This window comes from Suncus etruscus, chromosome 1 (assembly GCF_024139225.1).
Source record: "Suncus etruscus isolate mSunEtr1 chromosome 1, mSunEtr1.pri.cur, whole genome shotgun sequence".
NCBI lineage: Eukaryota > Metazoa > Chordata > Mammalia > Eulipotyphla > Soricidae > Suncus > Suncus etruscus.
Window position 1 is genome coordinate 195,540,470 of NC_064848.1, and position 15,673 is coordinate 195,556,142.

A 15,673-nucleotide genomic window follows, 5' to 3' on the forward strand; every position below is an offset into this window, starting at 1 on the left:
ATGTTTCCTTCCTCGACCATTGCAAAATAGATTTCACCAGAAAATTTTTCCCAGAACAGTAAAAAAGGTAAATAGTATTTGTAGTCAGTCACTTCTTTACAACACAAGATGAAGTCAAGAGAGCCAGCCCTTAGGTTAACAGAACTTTCTAGAATGTGTGCCAGACTTGCCTAAGCCACCACCATGCAGGCAGCTGCTGGGCCTGGATGGGGGTGGGGGGTGTCTCGGGGCCTCCTGAGCTCCTTTCTTAGTTTCTGGGGTGCCCATTCACCTTGGTCCATGTTTTCAGGGTCTGGGATCATAATAAGTGTTAAAAGTGGCCAAAATCAAGCTACTTAAAGCCCAAAGAGTTCCAGGGTGGGTGCTTTGCTTGATGGACGCTGGTCCCACCCTCACTGAATCAAGGATCGCTGGTGTCCAGCCAGAGATCTTGTACTGCTTCTGTGCCCAGTGATGCCACAAGGCACCATGGGTCCAGAATGCCCATCTCCCGCCTCACTGGGCAAGACTCTCCCTAGCCACATGGCTCTGCTCTCTGAAAACTAATTTCCCATGGGGCCTCGTGGAGGCTTTGCCCACCCACCCTAAAAGCACTCAGTGTTTCAGTTCTCTGCCTGCTCCCCACAATGCCATCTGGGACTGCCTTTAAATCCATTTTTAACCCTCAGCTAGGACAGCCTGGAGGAAGGGGAAAGCTGGGCCCCAGCTCACCCTGGAGGTTGCATTGTTCTGGGCAAAACCTCCCCCCCCCCCATTGTTCTCAGGTCCCCACAACACTTAGCCAGAAGTGGGCCCCCTCCACCCCTGGGGAATCAAATGAGCTTGTTTTTCCCAAGATTCCAGCTCTTCAGGTGTGAGCTGCGGCTGCTGAGGCATTTCTGCAACAGGAAAGAGGAAGGAACTTGTGATCTGTGCATCTGGGCGTCCGTCTGTTGGTCGGTGGCACCAACAATACATAACCAAACTAGCTAGAGCCAGAGGAAAGGAGCTGCTGTTTCCATGGCAATAAATCACCGGGAAGCTGCCCCCCCACCCCCAAAGTCAAATAAATGGCCCCTTCCTCGAGCTCTCTGCGAACACATCCTCGGATCCCATTGCTTCCGCACAGGCTCCCAAGACAGAGAAGGGCTCAGCCAGGTAGAAATGGACGCTCGGCCAGAGAAGTAGTTTGGGCTCCTCTGTGAAAGAGCAATTGGGGTACTGGAGCCTGGGCAATCCACTGGGCCACATTCCATCACATCTGGATGATCTTCAAAGCTCTCCAAGGGGCAGAAAGAGAGAGACTTCTAAAGGCTCAGTGCCCTATTTGCATGCAGGAGGCCTCAGTCTGGGTATCATCCCTGGCATTGCAGATGTCAGGAATCGAGCCACCACCTGTACTGGGTCTGCTGCGTGCAAGGCAAATGCCCTACAGGTGTTCTATCTCTCTGGCCCCCAGCAGTAGTTTCTGTGCACTGCCAGGTACCAAACAAAACAACAGAAAAAGCTCTTTGTGTATTAGTGTCTGTCCCCACAGGGCCCATTTCAGGGGTTTGCACTGTGCCTCATCCTTGAACTACAGCATTTGATTGTCAGCCCTTTTCTAACAGGAGAACATGTCAGTAAGTAGAGGCTACCAGACACGCCTAGCCCAGGTCACACTGCCAATGCAAAGCCCTCCTGGAGGGCTTCTGGCAGGAAATCCCTTCTCTCGCCAACATCAAACTTCTTTTCCCAAAGACAGTTCCAGGCTGGGGACAAATAGTCTGGACTGTCACTTGCCATAAGCCTCAATGGTTTCTCTCCTCTGAGTCCTTGTACACATGCTGTTTCTCCTCTTGGAAGGCTCTTCCCTGCTTCATTGATCAGATATTGCTCAGGGGACAGGTCTGATGCCTCCTTTCCCCTAATCCTAGGTCTGTATGATGGGGATGGGGGAGGGGAGGTTTCCAAGTAGTAGGAACAATTTCTAGGCCCAGACTAGTTGAGTGAGCTGGAAAGACTTACCCTCTGAGCCTCCTCTCCCCAGAGGGGAAGAGTGAACATCTCGTTAAAATTGCATGTAAAAGCACTTGGAAGGGGCCAGAGCGATAGCATAGTGGTATGGCTTTTGCCTTGCATGCAGCTTCTCAGGATGGACTTGGGTTCAATCCCTGGCATCCCATATGATACCCTGAGCCAGGAGCGATTTATGAGCACATAGCCAGGACTAACTCCTGAGTGTCACTGGCTATAGCCCAAAAACCAAAAAAATAGAAAGCACTTAGAGGGCCCGGAGAGATAGCACAGCGGCGTTTGCCTTGCAAGCAGCCGACCCAGGACCAACAGTGGTTGGTTCGAATCCCAGTGTCCCATATGGTCCCCGTGCCTGCCAGGAGCTATTTCTGAGCAGACAGCCAGGAGTAACCCCTGAGCACCGCCGGGTGTGGCCCAAAAACCAAAAAAAAAAAAAAAAAAAAGAAAGCACTTAGAAAGTCAGGCTCATGCTGTGTGTTTAGTAGACATTGGCCTCTAAAGATCTAAATTTCTGGGGCTGGAGATTTCTCAATGGGTTGAGCACATACTTTGCAGCTGAGAGCCCTAGATTCAATCTCTAGCACCAGCTGGTACCCACCCCTCACAATAAAAATAAATCAAGTGTTTAAAGATCTGACTTTCTGGGCCTGGAGAGATAGCACAGCAACGTTTGCCTTGCAAGCAGCTGATCCAGGACCAAAGGTGATTGGTTCGAATCCCGGTGTCCCATATGGTCCTCCGTGCCTGCCAGGAGCTATTTCTGAGCAGACAGCCAGGAGTAACCCCTGAGCAATGCCGGGTGTGACCCAAAAACCCAAAAAAAAAAAAATCTGACTTTCTTACAACAGTGCCCCTCTCTTTCATTTGTTTATTTGTTTTTGTTTTGGGACAACACCCGGTAATGCTCAGGGTATACTCCCAGCTCTGCACTCAGGAATCACTCCTGGCAGTATCAGGGGACCATATGAGATGCCAGGGAATGAGCCCAGGTCAGCTGCATGCGAGGCAAGTGCCCTATCCATCGTGCTATCACTCCGACCCCAAGGGCCCCGTTTCTTTCCACACTCACCCCACTTCAACATTCTTCCGGTGGTTGCTCAACAACCATATGCCAATTAGCTCCAAGGGGCTAGGGAGACAGCTCAGGAGTGTAGACACACACCTTACATGAGAGAATCTCAAAGCACAGAAATTTATACCTGGCAGTCCATGAGCCCAACTCCAAGCAGGTTCAAGCGGTGCTGCATCGCTGGACTCAATCATTGCATTGTCCGGCCCAGAAGTTTGAACACTCAGATGTAGCCCTAGGCCCCCAGACCACTGCCTGGGAGACTCTCCTCATTGCCTCTCCAAAAGTATTCCCAATTCCTAGGAGGTTTCTAGCTATTGTTCCTCACCAGACTCGGAGTTAAGCACCCAATGCTTACTTATCATGTCTTTTGGAAAAGTCACTCCAAGGTGGGACCTTGGTCGCCCACCTCCTCTTCTGCCCTGGCTGGACCCATCAAGGTTTCTAAATCTTAGTGTCAGGCCAAAAGGGCTTTTAGCCTTGCCCATAGGGTATCTAAACACCACAAGAATCAAGAAAACCACATACCTGCAACTCAGATACCGTGGATGGAAAGACAGAGCAGCCCAGCCTCGGACAGTTGGTTCCACTGTGATTTCACTTGAAAAAGATGAAACCCAACTCTGGATGCAGATACTGAGATGCTTATCAGAAATTGTGTAACAGCGGTTTTTGCTCCACTTAAAACTATAGCCTGCAAAAAAAAAAAAAAAAAAAAAGAAAACTATAGCCTGCCAGCAGCAGCACATAGACTAAAATTGGAATGAGAAGATCAGCATGGTCCCTACACAAGGATGACACACAAATTCGTGAAGCATTCCATATTTAAAAAAAAAAATATCCTCGGGGCTGGAGCAGTGGTGCAAGTGGTAGGGCGTTTGCATTGCCAACACTAGCCTAGGATGGACCATGGTTCGATTACCTGGCGTCCCATATGGTCCCCCAAGCCAGGAGCGATTTCTGAGTGCATAGCCAGGAGTAACCCTTGAGCATCACCAGTGTGGCCCCAAAAGCAAATAAATAAATATATAAATAAACAAACAAATAAAAAAGATATCCTACAGCCGTCTATAGGGGAAAAACAAAGCCAGCAGTTGACAGGACCCAAGAGCCATTAGGAATCAACTGCAAATGGGCAGTGGGTGTGTTGGGTTCCTGGGAACATTCTCAGATGGGAGGGTGGTGACAGCTCTCTCTTATACTTCTCAAATACAGCCTCCCCAAATTTAACAGATAAAAATATAAAATATTCAGCTAATCTTGAATTTCAGTTACGCAATGAATAAGTATTTTTAGTAGAGGTTTGTCTCTAATAGTGCATGGAATCTACTCATGCAAAAAAAAGAATGAAAAAAAAAAGAATGTTTTGGTGGTTTGAACTGGCACTTCCTTTAGGTATCCTGTATTCTATCTGGCAGCCCTAAGAGATTGGGACTGGGGGACAGAGCAGTGTCGCAAGCAGAAGGGCTTTTGCCTTGCACGCACTAACCTAGGACAGACCGTGGTTCGATCCCCGGCTTCCCATATGGTCCCTTAAGCCAGGAGCAATTTCTGAGAGCATAGCCAGGAGTAACCCGAGTGTCACCAGGTGTGGCCCCCCAAAAAGCAAAAAAATAAAAAAAATAGGAACTGGCATCCACACTGCTCAGATGGGGTGTCGATCCCAGTGGGCTGTGAAATGAGCAGAGCCTAGAATCGTGGTGTTGTTTAAAGAAAAGTACAGGTTTTCCTTCTACACACTTTCTCCATTCCTTCTCCTCTCCCTTCTCAGGCAAACTGAGGCTATTAAACCCTCACCAGCCTGGGAACTCATGCAAGTCTTCTGGATGGGAAATCTAGATAGTTACTGGGCCAGGGGTCTGCAGATAGCAAGACCTCTTGATCTGAAACACTGGGGTCAAATCAGGAATTTAAAAAGACTCCATTTCTCCACACCAGCCCCAGCCCAGCCGAGCCCTTGGCAATGTGCTTTTCAGCGGTTCAACCGTCACTGGTCAGGCGGCTACTGAGTGGAGTTTTAAAAAAAATGAATGCAACACTTGGGCCAAGGGAGATGCTTGGCTTGATCATATTCTTTGCCTGTGGGAACTCCAGAGCCACATGGCCGTTCAAATGTCACCAGTGTGAGCTCTCAAGCTAACAAGAAAAACAAATCGCTTCTAGGATGTCAGGGAGGGGGTGAGGGAAACGAAGGACATTTGTGGTGGGAAATTTGCATTCTGAAGGTTATTGTACATTTTATGACTGTAAGTCAACTTTATCTATGGAGGAAAAATAACTGTGTTATAAACAACCTTGTAAGCACAGTGTTTAAATAAAGAAAAGAAAAAAACGTTTAAGGGGCCAGAGTGATAGCACAGCCGTAGGTCTTATACGCTGCTGACAAGGGATGGACCTGGGTTCAATCCCTGGCATTCCACATGTCCCACAAGCCTGGCAGGAGTCATTTCTGAGTGCAGAGCCAGGAAGGAGTAATCCTTGTGCACCACTGGGTGTGGCCCAAAAACTAAAATAATAATAATAAAATAAAATAAAATCTTTTCTTGGGGGCTGTAGCGATAACACAACGGGTAGGGCATTTGCCTTGCACGCTACCAGCCTGGGTTCGCTCCTCAGCATTTCTTAGGGTCCCCCAAGCCTGCCAGGAGTGAGTTCTGAGCTCAGAGCTAAGAGTAACTCCTGAGCACCACCAGGTGTGGCAAAAAATAAAAAATAAAAAAATAAAAAAAAAATCTCATGCTTGCACTTAAGAACTATACTGAAGTAACTAACTGCCCTTAGCACTTATGGACTGATCCATAAACATCTCTGGGTGTGGTCTGATCTTCCCCCCAAAAGAAAAAGAACTATTGTGCGCGCGCACACACACACACACACACACACACACACACACACACACACACACACACACACACACCCCGTATATCTACTGACATTATTATAAGTAAAGAGAAAAAACTGTTCTCCATCCTCCCTCCTTCCTATGGTGGGGGTTGACCATTTGGTGCCTTCTCTAACAAAATAAACTTTCCCGCTCCTGAGGGGATTGCCATCAACAAGGAGATGCTATTATATTAGGGTTAGCGGAGTTTGTACTGGTGAGGATAGATGATGCTTTCTCTCGGTGATTCTGGCTCAAATTAAATCAGTTACTAAACTCTGACCTCTTGGTAAAATGATCACCATTTGGCCTTTAAAGTCCTGGATTGAGTGGCCAGAGCAATAGCACATTGGTAGAGTGTTTGCCTTGCATGCGGCCAACCCAGGACAGATCCCGGTTTGATTCCCGGCATCCCATATGGTCTCCCAAGCCTGCCAGGAGCGATTTCTGAATGCAGAGCCAGGAGTAACCCCTGAGGGCCACCAGGTGTGGTCCAAAACCCAAAATAGATAGATTGATAAACAAACAAACAAATAAGTAAGTAAATAAAATAAAGTACTGGATTGAGCCTGGGACTGTGGATGAACTTTTCTCCAAGGGAGGAGGGTGATGAGAAAAGAAAAGAAGACAGAAAAGAAAGGGAGGAAAAAGAGGATGAGGAGGAAGAAGAAAAGCAGCAGCAGCAGCAGCAGCAGGTTTTTTGTGACTATGACCTTTCCCTGCTTTCCCAACTCCAGCTCCTCTGAACAAGGCAAGACTCAGGCGGCCCGCTCCAAAGAAGTCACCAGGCTACATTCTCTAGAATGTCTCAAACTCAATTTACCTGGGGGCCGCAGGAGGCAAAGTCGGGGTGAGGCAGGGCCGCATAAGGGATTTCGCTTACCGAATATTCGCAATAAAATATCACATTAGTAAGAAAAAAATCGCATTAAACATTTGCATACCCTGAACAGAACTGCTCGGGGTATGTGAATGTTTAATTCAATTTTTTGCTTACTAATGCTATTTTTATTGCTATTATTCTGTAAGCGAATAATCGCGAATACTGCCATATTTGAAGGCCGGCCGCGGGCCACAAAATCTAGTACGAGGGCCGTGAATTTGAAACCCCTGCTCTAGACCCTTAGCCACAGCAGATAAGGCCCCCAGATCCTGGGATGGAGATAGCGCCCTCTTTGACCTCTACTCGAATTCCTCTTCTTTCCACACTCAAGCCCCAGGGCCAGAGAACTGGGAGAAGGTGCTTAACTCTCACATGTCCTTTCCCTCATCCCTTCAGTCCCCATTACCACATCTGCCCCCCCCCCCCCCAAACACCACCAGAAGCCATTCTGAACATCAGTTCCAGATGCTGCATCTGGTCTCCTGAGCACTGCCGGAGTGATCCTCAAGCACTGAGCCAGGAGTAAACCCTGAGCAATCCCTCGAGTGGTCCCAACTCCCCCACATTGAAACACCCCATGATGTCTCCCTCCATTTTCTATATGTCATGTATGTACATTGCATGTTCCTTGACTGCATCTGCTCCCAGGCCTCCCTCGTGCAGGAATTTCCTAAGAACTCTCAGAATACATACAAACTGTGCCATCATTTTCTCTCTCTCCTGGGCTTAAAACCAGGCCCTTCCCTTCCAACTTTTCTCCTTCCAGCCCATGCTGGTAGAGTGTCTTACCAACTTCAGTTGTTTTGAGGCCAACAAAGTCCTTCTTTTCTTTTTTCTTTTTTTCTTTTTGGCTTTTGGGCTATACCTGGCAGCACTCAGGGGCTACTCCTGGCTCTGCACTCAGAAATCGCTCCTGGCACGCTTGGGAAATCGTATGGGATGCTGGTGATTGAACCTGGGTCAGATGTGTGCAAGGCAAACACTCTACCCACTGTGCTATTGCTCCAGCCCCCAAAGGCCTTCTTTTCTATTCTATTATTCCTAGACTGGTTGAAGATAAGTCAAAACTGATGGTGAGGGGCCAGAGAGATTGCACAGCGGTAGGGCATTTGCCTTGCACACAGCCAACCCAGGACAGATGGTGGTTCAAATCTCAGCACCTCATGTGGTCTCTCAAGTCAGCCAGGAGTGATTTCTGAGCACAGAGCCAAGAGTAAGCCCTGAGCGTCAAAAACAAATGATTGATGGTGAGTCAGTGAGAGAGATTCCAAGTGACTGCCCATGGAAGATGCAACTCTTGCTGAGGAAAATGCTGATCAGATTAAGAGGTTAGCAAGTGCGTTCTAGTCACGCACTGTTTCTCAGACTCATGATTCAGTCCTAAGATGTTGATGCAAACAATAACAACTTCTACATGGGGCCGGAGAGATAGCATGAAGGTAAGGCATTTGTCTTTCATGCAGAAGGTCATTGGTTCGAATCCTGGCACCCCATATGGTCCCCCGAGCCTGCCAGGAGAAATTTCTGAGCGTAGAACCAGGAGTAACCCCTGAACACTGCTGGGTGTGACCCAAAAACCAAAATAATAATAATAATAATAATAATAATAATAATAATAATAATAATAATAATAATAACATCTACAACATCACAGCTAGCCAGGGCTGACCCCAGAGACATCCCTCCAGGGCTTGATCAAATCCAGGCTCTTGCACCTGGGAAGAATGTGTTCTTGCCTCTAAGTCCCATCCTGCCTCATTCCTGCAGCTTTTGACTAGAGTTTTCAGCTTCACAAGGTGATACCCTTACCTATTTGGAACTTTAATCAAGTTCACAGAAATATTGATAGCACAGCGGCAGGGCATTTGCCTTGCTCGTAGCAGACCCAGGACAAACCCAGGTTCAATTCCTGCCATCCATTATGGTCCCCCGAGCCTGCCAGGAGCGATTTCCAAGTGCAGAGCCATGAGTAACTCCTGAGCGCCACCAGGTGTGACTCAAAAACCAAAACAAAAGTAGTGAAGGGGTTGTGGATGAGGCAGAAAAGGAGACATCTGAGCCTGCTCAGAACAAGGGGAGATTCTCAGGCAGCACTTGCATTTTTTGTTCAACAGTAGTGAATTTTCATAGGACTAAGAAGTGACTGGTTTCCAAGCCTTCCCATGAACTCAACAGTATTGGTTTTTTTTCTGGTGGCTGCTACATTCCTTTCCTGAGCAACTCGTTTCATTGAAGCCCATTGGCTTGAAAGAAGTGTTTTTTTTCTGATGAGAAGCTTTCAAGTTCTCTTTCTGGTGACTTCAAAGAAAACCAAACAAAAGGAAAGGCAAATCATACCTGCAGCAGCAGTTAAAGGGGTTAGTAGCCAGCAAGACAGACCGTGGAAACTACAGACACTTGGTGATGGCGCCATCTGATGGACATTGAAAGATTAGCCCCTGGAGCCGGAGTGATAGCACAGCAGTAGGACGTTTGCCTTGCACACAGCAGACCTGAGATGGACCTCGGTTCTATCCTCGGCATCCCATATGATCCCCTGAGCCTGCCAAGAGTGATTTCTGAGAGCAGAGCCAGGAATAACCCCTGAGCACTGTTGGATGTGTGTCCCTAACCCCTCCCAAAAGATTAGCCCCCAAATGACAGCATGGTTTTTCTACTAATGCCAGTGTTCCCATCTTTGTTTACCCCCACTGCTTATTTCACTGTTGAGTGATTTTCTGCAAAAGAAACATACTATGGTGTAAACAAGAGGATGTCAAATGAATAGCAAAAAAATGGTATATGAAGGGTCATTTTTGAAGCAAAATAGTTTTTTGCCTTCTTTTCAGATCATATCTGGCTGTGCTCAGGGCTTACTCCTGGCTCAGGGATCACTTCTGGTGGGTCTCAGGAGACTGTATAGGGTACCAAGTCAGCCACATGCAAGGCAAGTGTCTTACTCGCTGTGATATCTCTCCAATCCTGGCTAATTTTTTTTGGGGGGGGTCACATCAGGTGGTATTCAGGACTCACCTCTGGCTCTGGACTCTTGTCTATGCTGAGAGAACCATATGTGGTCCTGAGAATTAAACCTGGGTCAAACCCCAGTGTACTACCCACTTATTATTGATCCAGCTGATTGATGAATTAATTTATTTATTTTTGGGCCACACCCAGCAACATTCAAAGGGTCATTCCTGGCTCTGCACTCAGAACTCACTCCTGGCAGCCTTGGGGGACCTTACAGGATAAACCTGAGTCGGCAGTACTCAAGGCAATTGCCCTACCCACTGTGCTATCGCTCCAGCCCCTGATCGATCTTTAAAAAGCAAACTCTCAGTATTTCTTTCTACAAATACAGTACTCTATAAATATACAAACAGCTAATGAGTAAAAACTTACAGGTATAACAAAGTATCTATAAATAAATAATATATAGTATCTCTATACATAAAATTCTCTATATAATATGATATAATATTTATAATATTATAAATAAGTGGGATAATATTTCACATACTTCCTGCAACATGCTTTTTTGTACCTTTGCCAGTCATGAATTTATTTCATTTAAATGCCTACATAATTTCTTACAAAAGAATTCTAAAATATCACCTAGGTTATGGGATTTCTTTTTTGGAGATAGTAAAAAATAGAACTATAATGTACTAGAAATCACTGAACTGCTTTTTTGGGGGGGCACCCCCGGCGATGCTCAGAGGTTACTCCTGACTCTGCACTCAGAAATCATTCTCGGCAGGTTCAGGAGACCATATGAGATTCCGGGGATCAAACCTAGGTCAGTCACAGATCATTTGCATGCAAGGCAAATGCCCTACCACTGAGCTATTGCTTCAGCCCCTAAACTACATATTTAAAATGTTATGGATTGTGAATTCCATTGCAATAAAGTTATCAGCAAAAGAACAAGATGGGAGTAAATATTTACCTGCTGCAAGGAGTTCCTGTCATTTAAGCAACTCATTCTTAGTCAACGGGCATTTGCATGTTTGCAGCTCTTTGTGATGATCTGGAGAACTGCACTGATACCTTTGGACACCTGTTTTTCAGACTATAAATCTAGAGGGAAGACCTATACGCATCATCTCCACAACACAGCTCTGGAGGTAAATGCAGCAACTGATGTTAGCTGGTAGCATGGGAGCTACTGCTAATCTCTTCCAAGAACACAAAGGTGTTAAGACATAGTAAAGTTGATTATTTATAGTAGCCAGAATCTGAAAACCAACTACCTGAAAACAAATGAGTGGATAAAGAAACTGTGGTGCATCTACATAATGGAATACTATGTAACTGCTAGGAAAACTGAAGTCATGAAATTTGCTTATACATGGATGGATATCAGAGTCTTATACTGAGTGAAATGAGTCAGGGGAGATGGATAGACATAGAACGATCACACCCATTTGAGAGATATTAAAAGAAAAATATAGTATGGTAATAATATCCAGAAATCATAGAGATGAGGGCCAGGAGGACCAGTCCATAATAGGAAACTTGCCACAGACAGCAGGAGAGTGTAGTTAGGGCAGAGAAGGGACTACTATTCCAATGAGAATTGAAAATAATCACTCTGGGGCCTGAGAGATAGAATGGAGGTAGGGCATGTGCTTTGCATGCAGAATGACAGTAGTTCTAATCCCGGTATCCCATATGGTCCCTTGAGCCTGCCAGGAGTGATTTCTGAGAGTAGAGCCAGGAGGAACCCCTGATCACTGCTGGGTGTGACCCCAAAACAAAACAAAAAAAGAAAATCACTCTGAACAAGAACTGGATGCTGAAAGGAGGGAAAGTGTTATGCATGATACCCCTTCAGTCACAATATTACAAACCACAGTGTCTAAAAGGAAAAATAGGGGGAGAGAGAAGAGAGAGAGAGAAAGAGAGAGAGAGAAATGTCTGTGGCTTAATGGTACAGCTCCTGCTTCATATGTCATATGCCTGAGACCTGGGTTCAATCCCCCACACTAATACAATGAGTAAAACAATGAGGGGAGTGCAGTAAAGTAACTTGTGTGACATGTTCCCATCTTAAGTGTGGCTGGGAGAGGAGGTGTAGTTTGCTCTTCATGCAATACTCTGCCCCAGAGAGAGATAGTAAAGCAATTTGGTTAGAATCTGCACCTGCTCTACCAGCAGAGACTTAGAGACAGTGAATCTATCTGTGAAACAGAACAAAAAGTGGGGTTCTGGGCCGGAGAGCTAGCATGGAGGTAGTGCATTTGCCTTGCACGCAGAAGGACAGTGGTTCCAATCCCAGCATCCCATATGCTACCCTGTGCCTGCCAGGGGCAATTTCTGAGCTTAGAGCCAGGAGTAACCCCTGAGTGCTGCTGGGTGTAACCCAAAAACAAAAAACAAAAACAAAAGCCAAAAACCAAAAAATAGAGTTCTTGCAAAAAGAGATTAACTGACCTGTTTGCTGGGCTGACCCATAGTAGGTAAATGCTAGTACCTTCTTTCCCTTTGGGCCTGGAAAAGACATGTGATATCTGCTGGCTCAAGAGAGGAAGTTAGGGTCCAGGTGCATCCATCCGTAAGGTGTTATTTCAGAGTTCTGAACACCGTTATTGGAAGTCACAAAGCTCACTGTGTGGACAGATGAAGAGGAAACCACCCCAAGAAGAAATAGGAGAAGGGAATGGTGGGAGGGAAAGTGGGGGCATTGGCGGTAGGAAACATGCACTGGTGAGGGTGGTGTACATTGTATAACTGAAACTAAATCAAGAACAATTTTGTGGGCCGGGAAGATAGCACAGCAGTAGGGCGTTTGCCTTGCACGCTGCCAGCACAGGACGGACCCCAGTTCGAATCCCAGCATCTCATATGGTCCCCCCAAGCCTGCCAGGAGCGATTTTTGAGTGCAGAGTCAGGAGTAATCCCTGAGCACCGCTGAGTGTGATCCCCCCCTTAAAAAAAGAACAATTTTGTAACCACAGTGCTTAACTAAAGTAAATTATTATAAGAAATAATCTGCATGCCATAGCTAAAAAATTAATAAAGCCAATTCCTATGGAGTTTATGAAAAAAAAATAATAAAAGAAAAAAGAAAAAGTAGAGGGGAGACAAGGCCAGCAACTGGTCTCATGAATTCTCTGTTCCCCCCCCCCCCAAGGGCCCCTCCCTGCTAGGTCCCAGCTCACTTGGCATCTCCCCAGGACCCAGAGTCTCCAAGGTAGCAAATCTTCCTGGAGAAAAAGAAAATTAAACAGAGTGTTTGCCAATCCTTAACACCATAAGGAATCACAAGACTCACACACATATACCTTCCTGGGGTCAGTCTAGGCTGTGCACCCAACATTTGATTTCTCTACTAACAGAATAGCATGAACTTTAAGGTGCTTTGTATCTGTCTGGGTCCCGATGGGTCTAAAAATAAACTATCTGCAGGGCGAGAGCACTAGAACAGCGGTTAGAGCGTTTGCCTTGCACTTGGACAACCTGGGACAGATCCGGGTTTGATCCCCAGCATAACTTATGGTCCCCTGAGCCTGCATGGAACCAACTGTCTAAAATCAAAAAATAAATAATAAGAGGAAAAAAAAAAAGAATTGTGTTTGTACACTTTCCTTCCGCAGTATGCCTGGCCAAAGCCCATCAAATCCGGTGGAGCTCGAGAGTGTCCCCCGAATAGCCTAGGCCTCCTAAGCTCAACCAGAGAGTCCTGGAATTCTCTGCAGTTAATCCTTTGACTTCTGTAGTATCATTTTGCAGGGCAAGCATGAGAAGAAAGGGCCTTGTTTCAGATTTATTATGAATTCTCCCAACAGCGGGAGCACCCTGTTTTACACCTAGCATGGAAACTATGTGAATGATGGGGGCTGCCCACTCCTAATGCCAGCCAGCAGCCTTGGACAGCACGCCCCAGTACATAGGGCAGAGTCCTGGTTTTCTCTTCAACTCCCATCACAGAGTCTCCTTGCACTAGGCCTGAATCAGAAAAACCTCTAAACTCTGCTGACAATCATTTTGCTGCATAGGCCCACCATTTTGCTTTGGGGCAGGCAAGCTCTCATTTAAGTAGCAAATGTTCAGTTCTTAATATTTTGCAATCCAATATTGTTTTTGTTTTTGTTTGGGGGCCACACCTGGCAGTGCTCACGGGGTCACTCCTGGTTCTACACTCTTGGCGGACTGGAAGGGATCATATGGGATGCTGGGTATCAAACTCAGGTCGTTGCATACAAGGCAAGCACTCTACCCATTCTACTATACGTCCTGGCCCCCCAAGAATTGGTCTTAAAATATTTTGAAACCAGACATCCAGAACGGAGATAAGGAATATTTATGTTTCTTAGTGTTGATTCAATAGATGATAAATTATTGAGTCTTCAGAAACTGGTTGGATTTATAGGACTGTTTTGGCAAATGACTGCCCAGGGACAAACAACAACAGAAATGTGTTTGAGCTGGAGGATACAAGTTCCAAATCAAGGTGTTGGCAGGCTGGGCCATGGCGTCTCTGAAGGCACCTTGTTGAAGGTGCTTTGAGCTGCTTCTTTGCATCGGGTGCTTGCTGGTACTTCATGGTGCTCTGCAGAGCTTCTTGGCCCCAGTCTGCCTCTGGTATGTCACAGCCTTATCCCCTCTATAGGGTCACTGAAAAAAATTTCTTGGGGTTGGAGCGATAGCACAGAGGTAGGGCATTTGCCTTGAATGCACCTGACCCAGGATGGATCTAGGTTCAATCCCCTGGCCAGGAGTGATTTCTGAGCGAATAGCCAGGAGTAACCCCTGAGTGTCACAGGGTGTGGCCCAAAAACCAAAACCAAAACAAAACAAAACAGGACCAGAGAGATAGCTTGGAGGTAGGGCATTTGCCTAGCATGCAGAGGACGGTGGTTCGAATCTCAGCATCCCATATGGTCCCCGAGACTGCCAGGAGCGATTTCTGAGCATCAAGCCAGGAGTAAACAAACCCTGAGTGCTGCCGGGTATGACCCAAACACCAAAACAAACAAAACAAAAACAAAACAAAACAAAAATAACATTTCTCTGGGTACCAGATAAACAGTACAGCGGGTATGGCATTTGCCTTGCATTCGGACTAACCTGGATTAGATCTCAGGCATCCATATGCCCCCCCCCCAGCCTGCCAGTCGTAATTTTTGAGTGCAGAGCCAGGAATAATCCCTGAGCAATGTCAAGTGTGGCAAAACACACACACACACACACACACACACACACACACACACACACACACACACCAACAGTTATCTTTCTTACCCCACCCCCTGGGGCTCAAGGTTAGTCCCAAAGGGTGCTCCGTATCCTCACCATACTAGGCTCACAATGGCCGTGTGGTGTGAGGATCAACAAGCTCACTGCAATGGTGCTTGGGGAGGTCTGTGGGGGGCGATGGAGGTAGGACATGTGCCTCTGACATTGTGTTGTCTCCCCCTAACCACTCCTCTGAGACCTAATTGTGACTAAAGATATAAGCACCTCTTTTCCAAATAGTCAGGTCCTGGGTAGATATGAAATATTCGACCAACCACAGAACAGGGGGTTGGGGGAATGAAGTGAGTAGAGAGTTGTAGTCTGTTACCCCTAAATCATTATAGCCCAAAACATCATTTTATAGTAGCTCCCCCAAAATATAATGGTTTCTAAAATAAAAATATATTTGATTGTTATCGTTAAAAATGGGGAGAGTGGGCTGAAGTGAATACTACAGTGGTACAGCATTTTGCCTTGCACGTGGCTGACACAGGACAGACCTGGGTTCAATTCCCAGCATCCCACATGGTTCCCCAGGCCTGCCAGGAGCAATTTCTGAGTGCAGAAACAGAAGTAACTCCCGAGCACCACCGCGTGTGCTCCCCCCCCCCCCCAAAAAAAAAAG

The 15,673-nt window shown here is 46.4% G+C and overlaps 1 pseudogene; it reads left to right on the forward strand.

Annotated features, from left to right (window-relative positions):
- Positions 1–3,795: 3,795 nt before the first annotated feature.
- Positions 3,796–3,893, forward strand: LOC126029449 (uncharacterized; annotated as a pseudogene).
- Positions 3,894–15,673: the final 11,780 nt, after the last annotated feature.